Below are 15,685 nucleotides of genomic sequence, written 5' to 3'. Positions count from 1 at the left end.
AAAAGCCATTTCACTTCCTTACCTTGCTTGAATGACAATTCCACATAAAAGACGGCAGCTTCAGGCTTAAACAAGTGCTATCTATCAATCGGCCCAGTCGTCGTTTCTCTATGCAGCCTGCTAGACGCCAGGAGTATCGAGCCTGCCCAGCTTCTTCATCTTTAAACTTTATTTCCCCTCCGCCAGCCCCATCCATCCGCACTCTGCTTGGTGTTTACCGTTGCTTGGCCAGGCTAAGCCCTGGCCCGCTCCCTTCCCCGTGCACCTCGGGAACATTATGACATTTGGCTGGTGGGCTTCGCGAGGAAAACGGACACACACGAAGACACCATACAAAGGGGCGTAGGAAGAACCGGGCGGCGGGCAGTAGGGAAAGGAAGGGCTGCTACGAAATGACACAGCAGCAAAACCGGTTCCCAGAAACCCGGGGCCGACACGGCGGCTCCTCGGGCCGCGCCGTGTGCGTGTCAACAGCCACGGGAGCCCTCCCTCCAGACCGCCCAGAAGGACAGGCTGCCGGCGGAGCGGCGGCCCAGCCGGGTGACAGCCGCCCTCCCGAGGGCCGGCGGGAAGGGCCCGAGCCGGGAGGCTCCTCCCGCCCCCTGCGGCCCGGGGATGGGGCGCGGCGGCCCCCAGACTGCAGGTTCCCGCTCTCCGCCACGACCCACTAGCCGGGCTCCCGGAGAGGGCGGTCCGGCGCCCTCCGCCCGCGCCTCCACCCGCAGCGCCCCCTTTCCCGCCGGCCCGCCCAGAAGCCCCCACCCCGGGGGCTGACACTCACCAAAGCCGGCGGCGCCGCCGCCTCCTCCTCGCGCCGCGCTCCCTGGGCTCCCAGCAGCCGCGGCGGCGGCGGCGCCTCCGAGACACAGACCCGGGTTTGTTCAAAATCACGCGCCCAGCGCCATTCCACCGCCGCATCCCATAATACGCCGGGCCCTCCCCGCCCGCGCGCCCCTCTCCGCCCGCCCCTCCGCTCCGCCCGCCCCGCCTCCCGGCCGGCTTCCTTCGCCCCGCCCCTTCCGCGGCGCCTTGCCCCGCCCCTTGGCAACCCGAGCGAGCGTCATCCCGCAAGGCGCCGGCAGGACGCTCCTGCTCCACGTGACCCGGAGTGGGCGCCCGGTCCAAGCTTTCGCACGGAATGTTCCATCCGGCTGAGACTGGGAGGGGGAAGAGCGGGATCGCGCCTGCAGTTGGGAGGTTGGAAGGGACCGCGCTACCGTCTCGCTTTCCTTGTTAGGAAGTCTCTGCTGTGGGTGCAGTTTCCAGCATCTTGCCGCTGTTTGATGTACTTGGGTGGGGAGTGATCAGTAATCACAGATGCCAAATCTTTTCGTTTTTTAGGCCCTAATGTTGCAGGGGTCGCTGAAAAGCCCGTGGGAGACCATGCAGAGTTAAACTTATTTTCAAAGAGACTTTCGTTTGCAGTGTACAGCCAAGACTAACACAGTCAAAATTCTTTGTATTTGATCACCATTTCCTTTTCTTTTTCCCGCTATTCTTTTTGTAAGGTGAGAAAAGATAACCCAAATTTGGAGTAGGATAAGCAGGCACTGAGAGATTCAGATAATAACTGCTCTGTATGAGACAAAAACTACAGAGGAAACAATAGAGAATGCATAATATAAAATGATGTGGTACAGTCTGTAATTGCTAATGGAGCAGGGAGGACATGCAGGTCAACGTGAGTGACTGTAGCCTGGGAACACAATGGAGGAAGTGAGACTTGCTGTAGCAGAGGCAGCAATCACTTTGTTTTAGTTTTTTTAAAATTGTAGTTGATTTACAATGTCCTGTCAATTTCTGCTGTACAGCGAAGTGACCCAGTTATACATTTATATATATATACACGTTCTTTTTCTCACATTATCCTCCATCATGTTTCATCACAAGTGACTGGATATAGTTCCCAGTGCTATACAGCAGAGTCTCATTGCTTATCCACTCCAAATGCAATAGTTTGCATCTACTAACTCCAGACTCCCAGTTCATCCCACTCCCACCCCTCACCCTTGGCAACCACAAGTCTATTCTCCACATCCTTGAGGTTTTTCTATAGATAGGTTCACTTGTGCTGTATTTTAGATTCCACGTGTAAGTGACATTATATGGTATTTGTCTTTCTGACTTACTTCACTTAGGATGAGTCTCTAGTTGTACCCATGTTGCTGCAAAGGACATTATTTTGTTCTTTTTTATGGCTGAGCAGGAGTCCATTGTGTAAATGTACCACACCTTCTGAATCCATCCATTTGTCTTGTGTATATGTACCACATCCCTTTGGGTTTTTTTGTTTTTTTTTTTTTTTTTTTTTTTTGTCTTTTTAGGGCTGCACCTGCAGCATATGGAGGTTCCCAGGTTAGGGGGTCTAATCGGAGCTGTAGCTGCCGTTCTCACGGCAACACGGGATCCTAACCCACTGAGCAAGACCAGGGATCAAACCCACAACCTCATGGTTCCTAGTCAGATTCGTTTCCGCTGCACCACGACGGGAACTCTGTACCACATCTTCTTAATCCATTCATCTGTCCGTGAACATTTAGGTTGTTTCCGTGTCCTGGTTATTGTGAACAATGCTGCAATGAACATGGGCTGCATGTATCTTTTTGAATGAAAGTTTTGTCCAGATAAATGCCCAGGAACAGGACTCCTGGGTCGTGTGGTAGTTCTGTGTCCCTGCCTCCAATGTCAATTCACTTTTGCCATTATCAACACCACCCCATACCTTCCACCTCAAACCTTATGGTGAGGATTTAGCCAGGCAAGCATGAAATTAGCAAAGGCTTGGAAGTGGGAAGCTCTGAGGCCTGTGCAAGGAATGTGAGAAAGCTGAATGATACTCTGACTTTTCTAATGAGGAGCTTTGAGAGCTAGTGTAAGAAAACCTCCTGGAGGTTAAATGATTAGTGATACTGTGGGGCCCCTCTGGAAGGAAGAAGAGGGAGAGACAGGTACCCAAACCCAGCTGCTGAGGTACAGAAAAAAAAAAAAAAAAAAAAAAAAGAATGGAAAATCCAGTAACAATGTAGCAGAAAGAATTCACACTACAACAAAGTACAGTTTATTCCAGGAATGATGGTTTAACCTTAAGAAATCTACTCATGACGCTTATTAAAGGAGAAAAGTGAAATATTCTCTAGAGATCTATTATATAACGTTCAACAGTCATTTCTGAATTTTTTTTTTTTTTTTTGTCTTTTTGCCATTTCTTGGGCCACTCCCGCAGCATATGGAGGTTCCCAGGCTAGGGGTCGAATCAGAGCCGTAGCCATCGGCCTATGTCAGAGCCACAGCAATTCGGGATCCAAGCCACGTCTGTGACTTACACCACAGCTCACGGCAACACTGGATCCTTAACCCACTGAGCAAGGCCAGGGATCGAACCCGCAACCTCATGGTTCCTAGTTGGATTTGTTAACCACTGCGCCACGACGGGAACTCCCCCATTTCTGAATTTTAAAAATCCCTAGTAAACTAGAAAGAAGAGAACAGTTCCTTAATTGAATCAAGATATTCATCAGAAAACCACAGTAATAGCATACATTAGAGTAAAACAGCAGAAGCACTCACGCTAAAATCAGGGTCCCACAAGGATGCAGGCCTACAGCAGATATTATTTAACATTTCTCAGAGGGTCCTAGCTAAATGCAATCAAAAAAATCAGAAAAAAAGAGGTTTGAATAGCAAAAAGAAGAGACAAAAATGGTCGTTATTAAAATAATCACAGGAATTCCCTGGCAGCTCAGCAGGTTAAGGGGCCAGCATTGTCACTGCTGTGGCTGGGGTTGCCGCTGTGGCATGGGTTCTATCTCTGGCCCTGGAACTTCTGTATGCAGCAAGTGCAGCCAAAAAAATATTTAAAAATTTTAAAAATCACAAAGAGCTTACTGTTGAGGTTAATTGCTCAGCCAGACTGCCTAGGCTCAAATTCCAGCCCTGCTGCTTAAAAGCTGTGTGAACCTCAGCAAGTTACTTTGCTCTTGCACCTCGGCTTCCTCACCTGCAAGCTGAGAAATAAGTATCATGGTAAGGTTGTGTGAAGGTGGTAACTATGTGTAAAGCACTTTGAACAGAGTCGGGCGTACGGTAAGTGCTCACGAAAAGTGATGATAAAGCTAAAATACAGTCTAAAACATTATCTAATTTTTTACTTTTTCAAGGAAAGCATTTTAGCACCTATGAACCACTGGTGTTCAAACAACAGGAAATCTGCTTATATTGGCATAATGGCTTTTCCACATGATCTCAAAACATTTATTCAGCAAACATTTGTTGATCAGCTACCAAATCCTAAGCACTGAGCAAGGCTCCCGCAGGAAACTGGTGAACAAGACAGAGCAGATCTGTCCAATGGAACTTTCTACGCCAGGGAACAGTTCTGTATCTGCACCATCACACACGGTAGCCTCTAGTCATCTGTGGCTATCCAGCAACTGAAATGTGGCTAGTGTGGCCATGGGAAAGAATCTTCATTTCATGGCCATTAATATAAAGTTATACAGCCACATATGGCTGATGACATCAGCCTTTCAGCACAGTTCTAGCAGAATAAACAAGTATGAAAAGATTAGAGCTTTTAAGTCAATAAAGGTGGTTTCCTAGGCAAATATCAATACAAAAGATAAAAAGATGGTACAGAGTGTGGGACGTGTGCAGAATCATCAAAAGAAAAAACGTATTACCGAGCACCTGTTATGTGCCAGGTATACTTAGGTACAAAGTACATGCTAGTTAATAAACCTTTCTTAAAATATAATAGTTTCCAGAAGATTATTCAGAAGTTCCTGGAGTTCTTGTCATGGCTCAGCAGAAGTGAATCTGGGAGTTCCCATCGTGGCGCAGTGGTTAACGAATCCGACTAGGAACCATGAGGTTGTGGGTTTGGTCCCTGCCCTTGCTCAGTGGGTTAACGATCCGGCGTTGCCATGAGCTGTGGTGTAGGTTGCAGACGTGGCTCGGATCCTGCGTTGCTGTTGCAGCGTTGCTGTGGCTCTGGCGTAGGTCGGCGGCTACAGCTCCGATCAGACCCCTAGCCTGGGAACCTCCATATGCCGCGGGAGCGGCCCAAGAAATAGCAAAAAGACAAAAAAAAAAAAAAAAAGAAGTGAATCTGACTAGCATCCATGAAGACGCAGGTTTGATCCCTGGCCTCACTCAGTGGGTTAAGGATCCAGCGTTGCCGTGAGCTGTGGTGTAAGTCGCAGACAGGGCTAGGATCTGGTGTTGCTGTGGCTGTGGTGTAGGCTGGCAGCTACAGTTCCAATTGGACCCCTAGCCTGGGAACCTCCGCATGCTGCGGGTGTGGCCCTAAAAAGACAAGAAAAAAGTGCCTTTGCTCTTGAGTCCATGTGTCGTAAATCCAGGATGTCTCTATAAAGCTACCATCATGCATAATCTATGGAAATGTAATTATCACCTTTATCTCTTTTTCATTAGTAGACAATTATTTTTATAATATACCCATAACCTCCTATCAACAATTTTAAAATCCAAAATGCTTTGAAAGTGGAAAAGTTTCTGGAAGCTTACGACAAACTCATTTAGCAGAAAAACCAATATGCCATAAATTATTAATATTCTCTAGAACATAGTATGAATATCCATTTATGTCAATGTAGAAATGCAAATATGTTTGATTGTGAAATGTGATAAAGGCAAAAGGGGTTGGAAGGAACTTTCAGAGGTGAGGGAACGTTTTTAACCTTGAGCATGGTCTTGGTTGTATAAGGGTCTCTACAAGGCCTGAACGCATGGAGTGCACTGAACATGGTTGTGTTTTATTATATGTAAATTGTACTTCATTGAAGTTGGTTTTAAAAGGAAAAAGTAGTGTTTTTGTGCACATGGTTTCAGAAATCCAGTACCTCCCCAGTTCAGAAGCATGTTGGTACCCAAGGGTCTGGGATAAAGGAATGTATAGATCAGTGCCACGGGGAACACTCTCCGAGCTTTTTCACTTACGGTGCATGATGTGAGTGATGTGTCAAAACCACCTACAAAGGAAAACCAGGGAGCTCCTGTGGTGTCTCAGCTGAAATGAACCCGACTGGGAGCCAAGAGGGCTCGGGTTCAATCCCTGGCCCGATCAGTGGCTTAAAGGCATTGCAGTGAGCTGTCTGTGGCGTAGGTCGAAGACTCAGCTCAGATCTGGCTGCGGTGTGGACCAGCAGCTGTAGCTCCGATTTGACCCATAGTCTGGGAACTTCCATATGCCACAGGTTTGGCCCTAAAGGAAAGAAAGAAAGAAAAAAGAGAGAGAGAGGAAGGAAGGAAGGAAGGAAGAAAGATAAGAAAGAAAGATAAGAAAGGAAGGAAGGAAGGAAGGAAGAAAGAAAGAAAGAAAGAAAGAAAGAAAGAAAGAAAGAAAGAGAAGAAAAGAAAAGAAAAAGAAAGAACGGAGGGAAGGAAGGAAGGAAGGAGAAAATCAACCACTAAAATCATCTCTTGATGCTGGGTAGGATTCATTTACTTTTCCTCCAGTTATATGATTTCTTTGCCTCCATAATACTTTGTGTTTTCCTAATTAAAGGGATAGAAGTTGGGGATCCGCTGTAATGCTCTGCTGTACTTCTGCGAGGGGGTAACGTCCCTGAGGTTAGGAGTGGGGGTTTTCCTCGAAGGGTAGATATCACCAGTATCAGTCATTCTAAGAGGTGCATCTCGAGACAGGATGCAGGAACGTGCAGGAAGCTCTCGCCCTGAAAGAGGAAAGTGCTTCCACTCCCTAGGCCTTGCTTATTTAGACGTAGACACAAAGGGTTTAATGCGTTTGAAGGGATGTGTGCACCTTTGCACCTAGTAGGGGAGAGAAGACATCGGCCTCCAGAGAGACTGAAAACTAGGTAGAGGTTTTGTTTTGTTTTTTGCCTTTTTAGGGCCGCATCCGTGCCATATGGAGGTTCACAGACTAGGGGTCAAATCGGACCTGTAGCTGCCAGCCTACACCACAGCCGCAGCAACACTGGATCCTTATCCCACTGAATGAGGCCAGGGATCCAACCCTCATCCTCATGGATGCTAGTGAGGTTCATTAACTGCTGAGCCACGACGGGAACTCCAGGTTTTGTTTTGTTCTGTTCTTGTTTTGATCACAAAACATCTTAAAATTCTCATGGCCTGTTACCACAGCATTTTTTTTCCCTCATGGTCTGGCTGGGTTCATCGATATAGACTGGCTCAGGTAGACTACACTGGATCCCAGGCTTATGGCTGGGTTTCCATTTGTTCTGTATATCTTAGTTCTGGCACCAAGCTGATAGGGCATTAGCTCCCCAGGACACACTCTCCTCCTAGTGGGTCACAGGAACACAACAAAAATGAGTGGAAACGTGACGTCCTTTTTAAGGCTACCCCTTGACCTCAACCAACTAGCATACCATCACTTCTGCCTGTTTCATTGGCCATAACAAATCACATGGCCAAACCCACCGTCAGGGAGGTGGATGATATGCATTCCCTTCCACTCTAGTGAGAGGTACGGCAAAGGTACACGGCACAGGGTGTGGATGTATTAAAATTCTAGTACAGAGAGGGAAGAAAGAATTGAGAGCATTGACCCGGACCACAAGAGGTGACTGTAAAGATGCCTGTACATCAGCCTAAACAGGTGTAAGATGGGGAGAAGTTAGAGCCCTTTAATACTTTATAATCTTAAAAAAATTTTTTTTTGTCTTTTTGGGGCCACACCCGTGGCATACAGAAGTTCCCAGGCTGGGAGTCGAATCCAAGCTGTAGCCTCTGGCCTCCGCCGCAGCCACAGCAACTTCAGATCTGAGCCTCATCTGTGACCTAGACCACAGCTCATGGCAACGCCGGATCCTTAACACACTGAACCAGGCCAGGGATCGAACCCTCATTCTCATGGATACTAGTCGTGTTCCTTACCAATGAGCCATGATGGGAACTCCAGATGCTTTATAATCTCTATGAAAACACCCTCTTTCTTTGACAAAGACAAATGACTCTTCAGTCTTTTGTAAATTGCTATGCCTATACCTCCTTATTCCAATCAAACTACTATTCTTTGTTCTTCCAATGTAAAAATTCTAGAGGTGGCACTGGCCCGGGGCCTGTAAATGCACAGAGCACCCCACAGAGCTATCTGTTACATAGTTGTAACTTACTAACTATAGTACCTGGTAGGCTACTTTTAGCAGCAAGTCACAGAAAATATATAAACGATAAAAGTAGCTTACATATTTCATAATTGTTTGCATAGCTCTTAAAAACAATAGTATAGAAACAGGCTTTTCCAGGATAATTCAGCAGAGAAAAGATATCACCAAAGATTCTGACTTGTAGCTCTTGTGTGGTGGCTCAGTGGGTTAGGGAATCAGCATTGTCACTGCAGTGACTCCAGTTGCCGCTTCTGTGGCTCAGGTTTGATCCCTGGCCCAGGAACTTTTTTTTTTTTCTGTCTTTTTGTCTTTTTATAGGGCCACACAGCGGCAATATGGAGGTTCCTAGCCTAGAGGTCTAATCAGAGCTCTAGCTGCCAGCCTACACCACAACTCAAGGCAACACCGGATCCTTAACCCACTGAGTGAGGCCAGGGATTGAACCTGCATCCTCATGGTTAGTAGTCGGATTCGTTAACCACTGAACCAAAACAGAAACTCCTTTTTTTTTTTAAATTTAATTTAATTTAAAAATTTTTTTCCAGGAACTTTTGCATCTGTGTGCATGCGCAGAAAAAAACAATTCTAATTCATTCTCTTTTCCATACCAGCATTCTCAAAATTTTGCCTCAATTCATAGGTCTGCCTCCCTGTGGCTGTCACCTAGTACCATGCATAGATATGATACACACAACACACAAATATCAGCGACAAAGGAAGAGTATTTCTTCCCACGCACCACCTTTGATCTGCAAAGTTAAACTCCTCCCCCAGAAGACTTCCCATCATGCTGCACTAGTCAGACCTGGACCTTATAGGTCTCTTGAACAACTCACTAGCAAAAGGGAATGGAACAGAGCAAGGGGTCAGCAAATGAAGGCTCACAGGCTGAATTCAGCCCATGGCCTGTTTTTGTTTGGCCTACAAGACAAGAATGTTTTTGTATATTTTTTTACTTTTTTTTTTTTGGTATTTTTTACATTTTTAAATGGAAGAAGGAAAAAGAAGAGGAGGAGAAGGAGAAGCTGCAGCAGCAGTTCCCATTGTGGCTCAGTAGTTTAAGAACCCGACTAGTATCCATGCAAATGCTGGTTTGATCCCTGGCCTTGCTCAGTGGCTTAAGGATTCACCATTGCCATGAGCGGTGGTATAGGTCACAGATGTGGAGTGGATCTGGCGTGGCTGTGGCTATAGCTGCAGCTACGTTTAGACTCCTAGCCTGGGAACCTTCATACGCCGTGGGTGCAGCCCCCCTGCCTCAAAAAAAAAGCAGCAGCACCAAGGAGACCATATGAGGCCCACAATATCTGCAATACTATTTGGCCCTTAACAGAAAATATTTGCAAACACCTGGCCCAGACCAACCATGATCCACTTTGGGGGATGCAGAAAGGCTTACCCTCCCTGAGCACCATACCAGGGTTAGGCCTGCTTCATCACGTATGAGTAATTTTTTTTTTTTTGGTCTTTTTGCCATTTCTAGGGCCACTCCCTTGGCATATGGAGGTTCCCAGGCTAGGGGTTGAATTGGAGCTGTAGCCACCGGCCCACGCCAGAGCCACAGCAACACCAGATCCGAGCTGCGTCTGCCACCTACACCCCAGCTCACAGCAATAACCCACTGAGCAAGGCCAGGGACCGAACCCGCAACCTCGTGGTTCCCAGTCGGATTCATTAACCACTGCGCCACGACGGGAACTGCACGTGTGCGTAATTTCCTCCTGCCTTCCGCAAGCCGCCGAGGTAAATAAGGGAAAGTCAGTGTCTGCACTGTGTCGGGATGTCAGGATGGAGCAGGGCCACTCCTTTCTGTTTTGCGGGAATGACAGCATGTCGGGGGTCCTCCCCAAAGGGAAGGTACACCTCAAAGGAGAGCCATTAGAATGTGGCGTCCGAAAACTCTACTTAAAAGAGATATGTGCACCCGCATGTTCATTGCAGCACTGTTCACAATAGCCAGGACATGGAAACAACCCAAATGTCCATTGACAGATGATTGGATTCGGAAGATGTGGTATATATACACAATGGAATACTACTCAGCCATAAAAAAGAATGACATCATGCCATTTGCAGCAACATGGATGGAACTAGAGAATCTCATCCTGAGTGAAATGAGCCAGAAAGACAAAGACAAATACCATATGATATCACTTATAACTGGAATCTAATATCCAGCACAAATGAACATCTTCTCAGAAAAGAAAATCATGGACTTGGAGAAGAGACTTGTGGCTGCCTGATGGGAGGGGGAGGGGTGGGAGGGATCGGGAGCTTGGGCTCATCAGACACAACTGAGAATAGATTTACAAGGAGATCCTGCTGAATAGCATTGAGAACTATGTCTAGATACTCATGTTGCAACAGAAGAAAGGGTGGGGGAGAAAATGTAATTGTAATGTATACATGTAAGGATAACCTGACCCCCTTGCTGTACAGTGGGAAAATAAAAAAAAAAAAAAAAAAAAGAATGTGGCATCCGGACTCCATCCCTCTGCTACCAGCAGGTCACGCCACTGTCTGGTGAATCGCATGGTTCGCACCTGTAATTGTTCAAACCCCCCTGTATGTCAAGTGTCTCTCCTACTGCCACCTCCAGATGCCTCTAAGACCTTCTCCTTCAGCTTTCGGCAGTTTGAATAGTGTGTGTGTGTGTGTGTGTGTGAGTGTGTTTCATCCTTTGGGGGGATTCGCTGAGATTTTCTGGATGGGTGGCTTCACATGATTAATATGTTTCGAAATCTTTGGACGCTTCTCAGCTACGCTCCCTTCCAGTCTTTCTTCTGCCTCAGCCTTTCTTTCCCTTCTTGGATTCCAATTACGCGTGCGCTGGATTGCCTGGTTCCACAGCCCTTGGGTGCTTTACCCGCCCCTATTCCTCCACTTCCACCTTATGTTTACTCTCTGGTTCTTTTTTTTTTTTTTTTTTTTTTTTTCTTTTTAGGGCCACACCTGAAGCATAGGGACGTTCCCAGCCTACGCCACAACCACAGCAACAAGATCCAAGCCGTATCTGTCACCTATGCTGCGGCTTGAGGCCACACCAGATCCTTAACCCAATGAGGGAGGCCAGAAATCCAGTCCTTATCGTCAGGGACACTATGCTGGGTTCTTAACCTGCTGAGCCACGACGGAAACTCCTGCTATCAGTTTAAGTCTTTTGTTTCTTAGGGGAGAAGGGTCTGGGTTTCTCCCCGAAACGGCAGCCGCTCCTCTCCTCTAGGCTTAGAGGATCCCAGAGTCTTTGTCTTACCTTCCACCCTGCCCCCAGTCTTTGTCCTGGCTGCCCAGTGGCCGTCCTGGAGAAGAGCCTGGGAGTGGCTCTGAACTCCCCTTATGATTGTGGCTCCCGTGGGATTCCACAAGCATGCCTGCCCACACTCAGTCTTCAGTAATTTATTTAAAATTTTGGCAGAATTCTTCCTTCCTGTTTGGATGGCTGCCCCATCTTCCTTTCTTTTTGGTTGTTGTTGTTTATAGGGCCACACCTGTGGCATATGGAAGTTCCCAGGCTAGGGGTCGAATCAGAGCTGTAGCTGCTGGCCTACACCACAGCCTCAGCCATGCAGGTTCCAAGCCGTGTCTTTGACCTACACCACAGCTCACAGCAACGCCGGATCCTTAACTCACTGGTCGAGGCCAGGGATCAAACCCACAACCTCATGGTTCCCAATTGGATTCGTTTCCGCTGTGCCACGATGGGAACTCCGATTTTGTTCTCTTTTAATTTAATTTAATTTAATTTAATTTTTTTGTCTTTTTGCTTTTTTCTAGGGCCGCTCCCAAGGCATATGGAGGTTCCCAGGATAGGGGTTGAATCAGAGCTGTAGCTGCCAGCCTATGCCAGAGCCACAGCAACTCGGGATCCGAGCCACGTCTGCGACCCACACCACAGCTCACGGCAATGCCGGATCCTTAACCCACTGAGCAAGGCCAGGGACTGAACCTGCAACCTCGTGGTTCCCAGTTAGATTGGTTAATCACTGAGCCATGACGGGAACTCCTGATTTTGTTCTCTTTTTAAATTAAGGTTTCTTTTTCGGTGAAATGCACAGATCTTAAGCGTATGGTTTGATAAACTTTGATAAGTCCACACACCCCATGAAACTCACATACCTACCAACATAAGGAACATTGCCATCCCTCCTGCTACTTCTCAGCAAATCCTATTCCCCTTTTTCCCATTCCCCTTCCTCGAGCAATCTCTAGTTTTTATCACCATGGATTAGTTTTTCTAATTTAGAACTTCATGGACAGGAAAACTTACATGTATTTTTTAATGTCTGTTTTCTTTCATTCATTATATTGTTTTTGAGATATGTTCATGTTGCTGTATGTATCTGTAGTTTTTCCTTTTTAAGGCTGAGTAATATTCTTTTGCATGAATATTCCACACTTAGTCTACCCACTTTTCTGACAACGTTTTTTGCTTTCACTTGGGACTGTTATCAATAAAGCAGCTATAACGTTTTCACACAAGTAAACATGAAAAATCATGATTTTTAAAACCCAACATGGAAAATACATTGAAGGGGAATAGAATCTTGCTAAGCGGCCTGAAAAGTGGAGAAAGTATCTCAAAATCACAGCAAAAATATAGAGAGAAAGTACGATGAAAAAGGCAAGTCACTTTGCAGATAAATCCAAGAGACCTGATATATGACGGGCTGGTGTTCCAGAAGGAAAGAGAGAAAAGAAAGGAAGGGATCAAACAGAGGTAATAAATAAATCATACTACAAAATTTCTCCAACCTATAGACAGACTTGCATTTGCAGATACAAAGGATCACGTGAGAAAAGATACCCCTAGGTACCTTTGAGGAAAATTCTTGTAAGGAAAAGATCTTGAAAGCTTCCAGGTGGAAATAACAAGTTTCCTACAAAAAGAAGAAGGAGAACAGAAGGACAGCCATGTGGGGAGGAGCGGACACTGGCCCAGACCAGCGGGGAGTCACCTCGGGTGGAGGAGGGGCAGGGAGAACGAGGAGGAAGCAAGTGTGGCAGCAGACGGGAGACCAAGCAAGTGAGACCAAGCGCAGGTTACCTACTCAGAACTTCCTATGGCAGGGGGTTGTCGCCATCACTGGCATCTGACAGCGAGTCAAAGGCAGGCAGAGAAATGGGGACATTTTATAGCGGAAAAGAAGGAATTCCAGTGTGCCCAGCCTGGAGGCTGCCGACCTGGAGAAGCTGTTAGCAGCCTAACCTAAAGTAGAGGATTCTAGGTGATTGGTTGAGAGGGGCATATTTGGCCTTCTCTGGTTGGTCCTGGTTAGACCTGGGGAAAAACTCAGGAATCTGGTAATTATTGATCAAGCAGTTAGCTGTTTTGGGGTTCATGGCTACAGGAGTTTTTGTTTGGATCCCGGGCTGACTGGTGCAGATAGTGAGTTGATTTCTTGGCCCAGTTGCTGCAGATTAGGGGTCAGAGTTTTATTTCTTTTCTTTTCTTTTCCTGTTTTCTTTTTAGGGCCTCACCCAAAGCATATGGTGTTTCCCAGGCTAGGAGTCAAATTGGAGCTGCAGATGCCAGTCCACACCACAGCTCACGGTAATGCTGGATCCTTAACCCTCTGAGTGAGGTCAGGGATCAAACCCGCAACCTCATGGTTCCTAGTCGGATTCATTTCCGCTGTGCCATGATGGGAACTCCTAGGTGGGTTCTTAACCTGCTGAGCCACAGCGGGAACTCCAGAGTTTTATTTTTATACACGGTCTTGCCATTGCCTGTTGGCATATTTCGTCTCTCACAGAGAAGAAAGAAAGGGAGAGAAACGGAAAAAAAAAGGAGAGAGAGAATGGAGGAGGAAGGGAGAGAGGAAGGAAGAAAAAGTGGAGGGGGTGGGAATCACTGGCATTGGATTTACCTGAAATCCTAGAGGCCAGAAGACTATGGAATACATTTGCAGACCACCGAGGAAAAAGAACAGCAGCTCAGTCAAACCCCATTCAGGAGTTCCCGTTGTGGCTCAGTGGGTTAAGAACCCAACTAGTATGCATAAGGTTGCGGATTCGATCCCTGGCCTCAATCAGTGGGTTAAGGATCTGGCATTGCCATGAGCTGTGGTGTAGGTCGGAAGCTGTAGCTACAACCAGACTCCTAGTCTAGGAACTTCCATATGCCGCTGGTGCGGCCTTAAAAAGCTAAAAGCAAAAAAAAAAAAAAAAAAAGAAAGAAAAGAAAAGAAAAGAAAGAAAGAAAAAAGAAAAAAAAATCCCGTTCAAATGTCAGGATGATAGAAGACATTTATGAATATGCACAGATTCACAAGTTTGTTACCACGCATAGGATCTGAGGGACCACTTAGGAGTCAATACTACCAAACAACAAAACAGTCAGAACAGAGATCTCATATCAAGACAAGGAAGATGAAGGGAAAGGGAATTTGTGGTGAATAAAATTCACGTTGAATGTACATAGGACTGTAAGTGAATCATGACAATATAACTGAGAATTTTAACACAAGTGGTACGTTAAAGATTCCTAAAACAGAAGAGACATACCGTAGAGGAAAACAAAACACGTGGTGAAATGAGTGAAAGTACCAACTTTCCTCAGTGAAAACTAGGAATGAAGTGGAGGTGGAAGGCGTAGGATTAAATACTATACCTTCTGGAAGTAAAAAACCAATAGTGTTATTTTCTCACTTAAGCTCACTGTTTCAGATGATTCCAAGGATATGCCGTCATTAAGACATTACGAGTGGGTTGAGTGTGGAAGTCAGGAAATAGGGCAGATTTTTTTTTTTTTTTGGCTTTTTAGGGCCCCCCTCAAGGCATACAGAAGTTCCCAGGCTAGGGGTCGAATCTGAGTGACAGCTACAGGCCTACACCACAGCCACAGCAATACAGGATCTGAGCCGCCTGCAACCTACACCACAGCTCACTGCAACGCTGGATCCTTAGTCCGCTGAGCGAGGCCAGGGATCGAACCTGCAACCTCATCGTTACTAGTCGGATTCGTTTCTGCTGAGCCATGATGGGAACTTCCTAGAGGAGATTTAATGACCACTCCTAGAAACAACTTTGGGTGCGGTTATTGGCACCTGAAACTGTAAGCAAACAGAGTTTACTGAAGTCATGTTTAAAAAACCCCTGAAAAACCTGGCCCAGAATGCCCTCAATTGTTTAATCCCTAGAGCATTTCCCTAAAGAGGAAAAATCCTCCCCTGTCCGGTTAACTTACATTCAGAGGACAAATCTTGGGTCTACAGAATACAACGAATGAGCAATGATCTCTCAAAATGCTGTACTAGGGTCGAAGCAGGATAGTGGGTGTTTATAATTCCTGCCCAGGATTCTGCCATTGCTGTGGACAAGTATCTGCTGGGTGTTTCCCACTCTTACTTTTTCTGAGTTGTATCTGTAGTTATCCTGTCCCTCCTGTTTTTGTTCCACTATTGCTTTTGTATTACCTGTATCAGCATGAGGCAGGTAATTTGTTTCATAGGATATATAAGGGTCTGGACCACAAAAAGTTACATCCCTACCTGATGGATAGGGTTGTGCATCATCAGACATTCTAGATTTTAAGCTGATAGAGAAACTGGGAAATTCAACTCTCTTCTTTA

General features: G+C 46.3%; 1 protein-coding gene across 7 annotated transcripts in view; it reads right to left on the bottom strand.

The window, feature by feature from the left end:
• The window catches only part of LIN54 (lin-54 DREAM MuvB core complex component), a 67,407-nt gene extending 66,416 nt beyond the window's left edge, over positions 1-991 (bottom strand). Inside the window, exon 1 of one of the 7 annotated variants that reach the window (XM_021101867.1) lies at positions 782-991. The gene's annotated coding sequence lies outside the window, so the exon portion shown is untranslated. Of the gene's footprint in view, positions 1-22; positions 711-781 lie in introns of those variants that run through there. The other 6 variants (XM_021101866.1, XM_021101861.1, XM_013989440.2 and 3 more) reach the window with 6 other exon arrangements.

Source organism: Sus scrofa, chromosome 8, assembly GCF_000003025.6.
Source record: "Sus scrofa isolate TJ Tabasco breed Duroc chromosome 8, Sscrofa11.1, whole genome shotgun sequence".
Lineage (NCBI taxonomy): Eukaryota > Metazoa > Chordata > Mammalia > Artiodactyla > Suidae > Sus > Sus scrofa.
Note: the sequence above shows the minus strand (reverse complement) of the source record. Positions and strands in the feature narration are given on the sequence as shown.